The sequence below is a fragment of the Aotus nancymaae genome, unplaced genomic scaffold (assembly GCF_030222135.1).
Source record: "Aotus nancymaae isolate 86718 unplaced genomic scaffold, 86718_ANA_hifiasm-v0.15.2.pri h1tg000007l, whole genome shotgun sequence".
NCBI classification, from domain to species: domain Eukaryota; kingdom Metazoa; phylum Chordata; class Mammalia; order Primates; family Aotidae; genus Aotus; species Aotus nancymaae.
This window is the reverse complement of record NW_026988418.1, coordinates 56,482,623-56,491,976: the sequence shown is the minus strand read 5'-3', so window position 1 is coordinate 56,491,976 and position 9,354 is coordinate 56,482,623.

The following is a 9,354-nucleotide window of genomic DNA, read 5'->3' as shown; positions in this document are numbered from 1 at the left end:
TTTTCTGAAATCATCTTAATTAACCACTAGACACCATTAAACAGGAATAACAACTCCCTCTCATTCATTCCACAAGTATCTACTGAATGCTCACTCTGTCAGGAAATATTTTAGACACAGAATAACAAAACAAAAAATGCAAAACTTATGTCCATATTCTTGTGAAATAAGATAAAAATTTAAATTTAAAAAACAAAATATATAAAAATGTGATGGTAAAAAGTACTTTAGAAAAAAATAAAACAGAGAAGGGGCATCGGAACTTCTGAGTAGTGGGGAGGGAACATTATTTTAAGTAGACTGGTTAGGGAAACTCTCACTGAGATGGTCTGCCTTCTTCTACCCTTTTATAACGTCTTCAGTTTCTTCCTCTGTCATGGTTTTCTTCATATCTTTCATATTATCCCTTCTTGGTTTCCTTTATTAGATCTTATTCTTCTGTTTATCCTTAAAATTTAGCATTCCTTGAATTCTGCCTTTAGTTCTTTTCTTTTTTCACTCTGCATGCTTTACTGCATTTCCACGTCTTCAAATGTAAACATGTATTTCCTACAGAAGATCACTCCCATGATCTCTTGGCCAATTCGACTGAACTTCTGGACATTTCTACTTTAGTGGCTTATAAACTCTTCAAGCTCAACATATATGAAAACAAGCTTAACATCTTTCCTTCTAAGCCTTCTACCTATTGTGTATTGCCTTTCTTATGACCACCAAATGCCTGAAAGTCATCGTAAACTTTCCTCTTCTTCATTGCCAAAATTGAAACTGGAGGCAGACAGAACAACGAACTGATTATGTAAGAGCACAGGGAAGAGAAAGTAAGACCTGGAATGAAATAAGGATAGTGAGGATGAAGAGGAAGATACAGATTTGAAAACATCCTCAGGGTAGAATTCAAGGAATTTGTGACAACTTGTCTTTGAAGTGTGAGAATTTGGGCTTGGATGACTTAATGGGTAGAGAATTGAGCATAGAGGAAGTAAAACATATTGAAAGTAGAAGATAAGTTGTTTTTGATGAATTATTATTGAGGTATTCAGAGAAGTCATGTCATTTTCTAGATACCTTACGTTGACTTATCTCATATATAGACTCTGAGACAGTAATTCCGATACAAGTATTTTTTTTTTTTTTTGGAGGAGGAGGTCCTGAAAAACACCAGCAGGATAGTGAGGAAGTAAGATGGGGAAGGGAAGAAAGTCTATAAAATGTTCTTGGTCAAGCCAGTCATCACTGCAGTCAAGGAAATTAAAGTTTTGCACCACTGGTAACACTAGAGGACAATATAGAATATACCTTAATTATCAGAACCATGGGGTTAGACACTGGTGTTATTATCCACCAAATCTGCATCATCATTGAGAACTGTGTTTCTGGAGCCATTAACTCTTTCAGCTCTGCTAGCTTGCCCTGGATATAAGACAAACATTCTCCTGCAGCCAGAATAAAAGCTCATAGGTAGACAGTAGCAGGTGTTTTCTGTAAGTAGCCTTCAGCATGTTGAAGATTAATGCCAAGAGGATGTAAGAAAGACACTAATAGCATGTGCTATACCAAGTACATGGATCTGGAGTTCAGGGAAAGTTTTACATCAGAGAAATAGATTTGCAAATTATTAGGATAGGTCTGACCAAACTTAAAGGCACTTCCAAAACCACAAATTTGCTTGGCTGGAAAAATATTCAGTAAGAAAGAGGAAGAAGATACAAGCTAGCTACATAAGTGACCTGGAGACCAAGGCAATGGCCCTTAGAGGATGAGCTATTCTCCTTTAGGGAATAAGATCTAAGGAGGAGATGAAGTTCACTTTGAAGGCAGGCAACATGCAAAACAAGACAGAGAATGGGAACTGCTAACAACTAGAGGGAAAGGGCAGATTTCCCTAGTAAGTGTCCAGGGAGAGTAGTTGTGTCCTGATGACAGAGAGTGTGTGTAACTTGGAGGAAAGAAAGCACGATATTCATCAGTTAGTAGAGATCTGAAAAAGACAAATAGTAGAGCTGGCATCAACAGAAATTCCAGTAGAAAACCTCACAGCAGAGGAATTCCATTAAAAGGGGTGTAATATGAGAACAAGGATAACCCAGTGATCTTCTCAGTCCCAGAATGTAAGAACTTCTCTACTAGAAACTATAGTTGAAGGGAGAGAGGAAACTTACTATAGGTCACCCAGAATCAGGACATTTATAGACTGTGAGACCATGTGAGTTCTGCCTACCATATATCTCTTGGTATTTGTTGATTTTCGTTTTCCTTCAAATTGGGCTCTTTTTACACTACCATTCAACAACATTCCCTAGCAGAGTACATCAGAACAGTACATATTTCAGGCTTCTGAGTGGTGGCTTGAGTCAAAATATAAGCGTTCAAAATATATTTGAGCCAACCCTAAATGCAGGTCCTAGATTCCGTAGCTATCTTTGATGAATTTTCCATTAGCATTTTGATCTAAATAGAACTGGACATGGAAAGCCTATGGCAAAAACATAATAATGTTTAATGTTGACTTTCACTATGGAGTTCTCAAAGAAAACTCTGATACCACATCACATATCCAAGTATTTCACTCCAGATTCAGATATTTTTCCAACCCCAAAACAAGCTTCTGGTTATTTCAGGTACTGTACGAGTCCCAGTTATATGCAAAGAGGGCATATCAAAAAGGCAGCCACTACCAGTGCAGGGATAGTTATATAGTTGGGAAGGAAATTTATCTTTATCCCAATAGAGTCTTAAAAGTCTTAAGCTTCAGTCTTTGCAACTTTTACTCCTTCCATTCAGTTAAAAAAAAAAAAGTTTTTCTAAGATTGGTGTCAATTGGAAAGTATTTGTATATCCTGGCTGTTATGATGGAAAGTGTGAAGTTACAGAATCTCCAATATGTATAGAGATGGTGGGAAGTTTAGTAGAGAGTGATGGGGGGCAGTAGATGAGAGTGGGGTGCCTATGGGACAGAGCCAAGAAAATGAGACTTGCAGACTGAGAGTCAATTATGCTCAGATTTCAGTCTCCCCACCTACGTGCCAAAGACAACGTGTTAGAGGCTGGGTGAAAATGCTTTAGTCATAGCCAGGAAAAGAGAGCCTAGTAACGTGTTGCTCTGTTTAGTAATGAGGTTGGTGAGCATTTGGGCGTTATTTGGTCTTGCTGGCACAATCAGGTAATACCATACTAAGCCTAAACACAGTTCTAAGATAATACTTTTGTTGATTTTTCATAATCCTTCTTAGGGATGATCTAGCTGGTGGTGGGGGGCAGAGGGGAGGAATCACCCAACAATATAAACTTTGTTCTTCAAATTCCATCCTCATTCTACAAAAATATAATTCATTAACCTGGGAGAAGTAGAGATGGGGACATTAAATCAGCATCTCGGTCTTCTCCTTAGATTGAGGTTTGGGGACAAAATTAATAAACAATTTCCTATGGAATAGGATTTTAAAATTTTCTTTTCCTCCCTGTCCTGCATTTTTTTTTTTAAGAAAAACTACTAGATCTCTTTTGAGAGCTGAGAAAGACAAGCAGAGTTACAAGGAACTGCTTGAGGTCTAAGCCAACTGGCTCAAATTCTTCTGTTTGTGACTGGAAAATCAGTTTGGCTGTTTCAAGTTTTGGGTACTTTTATAGACTTTATTTTGGTTTTTATTTGGCATGATTTCACAAGCTCCAAAAAGTCAGTGCTGCTGGAAAAGACATGCCCTTATTTAGTGCTTCCACTCACTGGCTATTTCTCCTGATGTTGACTACGCTATTCCATGCATGGGCTTTAGTCTGCGTCTCCATTATTATCCCACACAAGTCCAGAGCCACCTGCCAGCCAATTCTGTGAGCTCCCCTCTGTTTTCTCACACTGAGATCTTGCCAGGAGCTTTGCCAAGTCTGGTATAATCAGAGCTGCTTTGGGGAACTACTTGACTGGGGTCACTGCTTTTCTGAAACTCAAAGTCCATCATGAAATATGATGAGAAGGTGAGAAATAATATCCTAGAGTCTCACAACACATGCCAGCACCATTACACATTTATTTATGAAGCTTCTTTTGAACAATTACAGGGTGCAGCCAATGTAAGAACAATTGGAGGGAGAAACCTAAGAACAAATGTTGGCGGTTCTACTTAAAGTCACAAAACTATCTAAAGCAGCAGCAACTAGTTCAGCTATCGAGTATATCCTTCAAACCAAACTACTCTTTTATTTTTGCCTTTTATATTAAATATAGCATACTCATTTCCACACTGGATAGCTGCAAAAATCACACATCACAAGAATGGTAAATATTGGTGCTAAGAAACATTTTAGCATATCTGAGTAATAGGAACCTAAGATAAGAATCCCTAAGGGTTATTTCTTACAAATGAAGTAATGATAACAAAGTTATCTGCAGAAATCATCCATAAGTGGATGATTGAAGAGTTTTGGGAAATTCCTACTCTATATTCCAATTAAAGTAACCTTGGGAGGGGATCTGTATTATGTCTAAATTGTAGCATCAATTGTATTGTGTCCTGTGTGATAAAAACTAAAGGTGTTAACATCAGATAGGTGGTCAGCAGGGAAGTTAGTAAAGGAGCTGATGAGTAGAATTATTTTTTCATGTATCTCCTGCTCTGTCCAGAAAAGAGATAGTTTGCACAAAGGACTCAAAGATCCATTCCTTTTGGTTGATCTTCCTGTATAGTGCATAAGGTGAAGGCACCAGTCATTAAGATCTTACAGAAAACTCACTTTTTAAAAATTTCATGCTCAGCAAGAACCTGATTCCACTCCTTTTACAAGGAGGCAGTGGGTACAAGAAAGGCACTGGAGGGTTTCAGCATGGAGAAGATTGTTAGATATGCCAGGAACATGAGAAAGCCACAAGTCACATACCCAACATCAAGCAGAGAGGCAAAGCTCATAAGCCAGAGGTGGGTGTCTAAACCAGACTCTAAAAAATAATAGGAGGGCCGAGAATAGACTATGCTCTGTTACTGAGCCAAAAACATGGAGACCTGGATAAGTAAGGCCTGGGGGAAAAAAAATGGGTTGAGCAACTATGATGAAAGACATGGAAAAATGTTACTTCTGACTCAGATGATGTCCAAAGCTGGCTTTCCAGTATACTTTGCAGCTGAATATATGAGTGCCTTCTTGAATTGCTATAAATACCCCAGAAAGAGTAATTTATAAGAAAATAAGTTTAATTGGCTATGGTTCTGCAGACTGTACAGCCAGGCATCTGCTTGGCTTCTGATATGGCCTCAGGAAGCTTGCAATCACGGTGGAAAGCAAAGGAGGAGCTGGAATGTCACATGGTGAAAGCAGGAACAAGACAGAGAAAGAGTAGGGCACGAGGTACCCCACATTTTTAAATGACTAGATTTCATGTGACCTCTGAGAGATTACTTATCACCAATGGGATGGCCCAGGCCATTCATGAGGGATCCATTCCCATGATCCAACATCTCCCACCGGGCCCCACCTCCAACAGGAGATTTGATTTGGGCGAGGACAAATATCCAAATTGTATCACTGGATATGAGAAAAATACATAGGAATCTGATCATGGAGGGCCAAGAGTGCCTAAATTAAGGAGTTTCAGTTTTATTCTAGAAATTATAAGGAGCTAATACAGAATTTTAATCTCTAAAGTAGAATTATCAGATGCATAGAATGTCAATAATCAGAAGTGAAATAGAGAACAATAAAACTTTCTGAAAACATAAGTACATTAAAAGTTATTTTGTTATTCATTTAGTTGTGAACCAAGTGTAAGCCAATAATCAATAGAAAAGTGCACATTCTCTAAGTACACAGCCAGATTTTTTACTTACTTAGATGGAATATAATATCATCTATCAGACATCAATTAGATCATCTTATCAATATTAGGGGGAATGTAATCCCATTTTGTTATATCAGAATTCTACTATTCATGACATGTCTACTTTTTGCTTTTGTCTTTTAGTCAAAGTCTTCATTAGGTCACGAAGCCAGCCCCTTCTCAAACCGCCCTAGTGTTCCAATAGAATATTGTTGTCCATGGGCTGTCCCTTACAATCAAGGAGAAAAAATGACAAATAAAAACAGTTCATTCACATTATTTCTTGAAATTTACATTCATGGATATACTACTTTAAAATATACAGAGTAAAAGATAGATGATCCTTGGCTTAAAGAAAAAGTAGGGCATATGTATGCACACAAAATTATCTAAATAATTCACGTACCAAGCTACTTTTTAAGAAATATTTGGATAATTTAGTAATCATTATTATAATTATTTCAATTTTCCAGTTGGCCTTGTAAAAATGGTATTGAGTTTCTGCTTAGGCAAGATTGCTCATGATTTGCCAGTGAAACAACGCTATCCCTCCTCCTTGTAACCAATAGCAACATTTATAAAGCTAACTAGAAAGGGGAACACGGTCTGTGGTATCAGAACATTTTACCCCACATCTGGAAAATTGTCCCTATGAAAAGAAACAAACTGGACTATATGAGGACCAGATGTTAGATTCATTAACATCATATTTTAACCTAGTAAGATAAATGGTCTCTTAAATATATATCTAAGGACTGAACCCGTTTATGAAAATTCATAAGAGAACTTTGTCAGTTATGAGACAATTTTTTTCCCCAAGTTCTGTTCTATGCCTACAGGGTGATGGTAAATGAAATGGCTCAAATGTTTTGGTCTCATCCTGTTTAATTTACTTAAATGGATTTGGGCATAACTTAAACATGGTTATTTTTCAGTGATTCAAATCTGGTCTCATTCCTTTAAATGCTATCCATATGCTATCCACTCCCAAACACACATCTCAAACCCTGACCTCTCTCCTGAACTGCAGACTCATCTATTCAAGCATCTACTCATCATCTCTTTTTAGGTGGCTAATAGACATTTCAAACTCAATGCCTCTTCTCCTTAAACTTGTTTTGCCCTCAGCCATCCCCAAATTTGTTGAAATACCAGTATTCCTCTAGTGGATGAAGCCAAAAACCAAGGAGTCATCCTGGTTTATTCTTTCTCTTTTACATCCTACTTTCAATCAATCAGAAAATCCTGTTGACTTTACCTCCAAAATATATCCAGCATCTGACTACTTCCTGTCACCACCATACTATCAAGTGGGTCCAATCTACCATAATCTGTTGCCTGAATTATTGCCAATAGCCTTCTACTTGCTGTTCCTTCAGGTCGCACTGCATTATCTCATTTCACTCAGAATACAAACCAAAGTCCTTACAGCAGTCTAAAAGCTGTTAGACTGTGTGGCTCCTTGTTGCCATTCTGGGTTACTCTCACTGGCTCCACTCCGATGACATTGTCCTCATTGCTGTTCTTCTAACACGTTCAGTCATGATCCTGTTTAAGGGCTTTCACCCTGGCTGTTCCTTTGCCTGGAATGCTATCCTTCCAACTGCTTAGCCAACTCTCTTACCTCTTTTAAGGATCTGTTAAAAGGTCATCTTTTCAATAACTATCCTATTAAAGATTGCAACCACCTAGCACTCCCCTCTCAGCACTTGTGGCCCCACTTACTCGTTCTGCTTTCACTTTTGTTCTCTTTTTTGTAGTCCTTATCACTTAATATCATGCTATATTATTTGTTTGTTTTCATTGTTTACTTCTTGTTTCTCTCTGTCCACCAGATCGTAAGTTCACTGATGTGTTCCAAGCATCAAGAACAGTTCCTGGCACATATTAAGCACTCAATAAGAGTCAATTGCAAGACCTGGTATTGATTATAGATTTACCATTGTCTAATTAAGAAGAAAAATGTTTTCTTCTGCTGACTAAAGTAAAATCCTGTCACTTAGTATCAATCTCCCCTTCCCCTACGGTTTGCGCATTTTCACGAGCTCAGGATCAAAACAAAGGAAAGGAGGTGAACAAGAAGGAAGCCTTTTCCCTAATTCCAGAAACCTCGACGGGACATTCTGTACATGTTCCTATCATTGTACTTAACAGACCACATTATCATTTTTGTTTTCTTTTTTTCTTTTTTGTCAAAAGGATAATCAAATTTATTGGTCATAAATCAAATGTCTACATAAAATACACAGATGAATGTAAAAACCTTGAGTACAAGAAAATAGTTTACGTTGGAAATGTGGTGAACTGACACATGCCTTATGTAAAATAATGCAAATTAATTCTTTTGACAGAAATATATTTTACCATGCATTAAATATATACACAGGTATATCCAGCTTTTTAATTGTTAATATTATTGTATCATGAAAAATGGGTAAGACAGAACTGATTTAAGTAAGACTGCATAAGAAACAGAGTTATTTCCTTAGAGATGGAGCAAAAGAAGAATGCATTCTTTTATGCCTAATTTTTTTGTTATGTTTTGTTTTCACTTCTCATCAATGTCACAGCTCCCCAAGAGCAGAGACTATTTTATGTATCAATTTCATCTCTGGTACCTGACACATTATATAACAGTAATGATATTCAGTAAAGGATTGCAAAATAATGGATGAATTATCAGAGGCAGAGTGCCAGGGAGGAAAGGACATAACATTTGAAGAGTGAGTGAGTGTGACCTCCTGTTCTGTTAACAATATAAGCTTTGCCAAATTGTTTAATTGCTCTGAGTTTGCTTCTTCATCTATTAAAGAAAAGTTATATTTTTCTGAAGATTAAATTAGGTAATGTGTGCAATGTACTTAGTAGGGTCCCTAGAATATAACATTCAGTAAATGAGATATGCCTACCATTTATACCACACATATGCACTTTTAAATATATGTGGTGTGTGTGTGTGTGTGTGTGTGTGTGTGTAGCAGAAGCAGCAGGCAGCACCTTGTTCATAAGGGAGTCCTTTGATTTGTCCGTTACTGCTAGCAGGCATGGCCACCATGGGTTAAGACCTTTTTTGTTTCTGTTCTTCTTTCCATGTGTGAAGATGAGTATGCTGTCACTGCTTTGGCTTCCTGTACCTCATTGATAGAAAGAAGGAAATAGGGGCCTAAGTTTCAATCCCTGAATATAAGCTCCATGAGGGTAAATATTTTTTTTATCTCTCTCCCCTTCCTTTTTATCTGCTATATCCCAAATGCCTAGAACAATGCCCCATAAATATAAATTAAAAGCTGAGTAAGTTTGCTTTCAGGCTCAAGGTAAGGTACAAGTCCTACTTAAGGCTGGGGTTAAAACCACACATCTGGCCCAGTTTTATCATAGTTTTTGCAGCAGAAATGCTCAGTATTAACCCAGCTAATATCTAATAGGTATCTTGATTTTCATTTGCTCTAATTCTTGATGATGTAGTTTCCTTACAACATTTTAGGGAGAAAAGGGGATCAGCAGAGGGGCATTTGGGCAACACTTAATCTAGCATCCTCCCTTAGTTC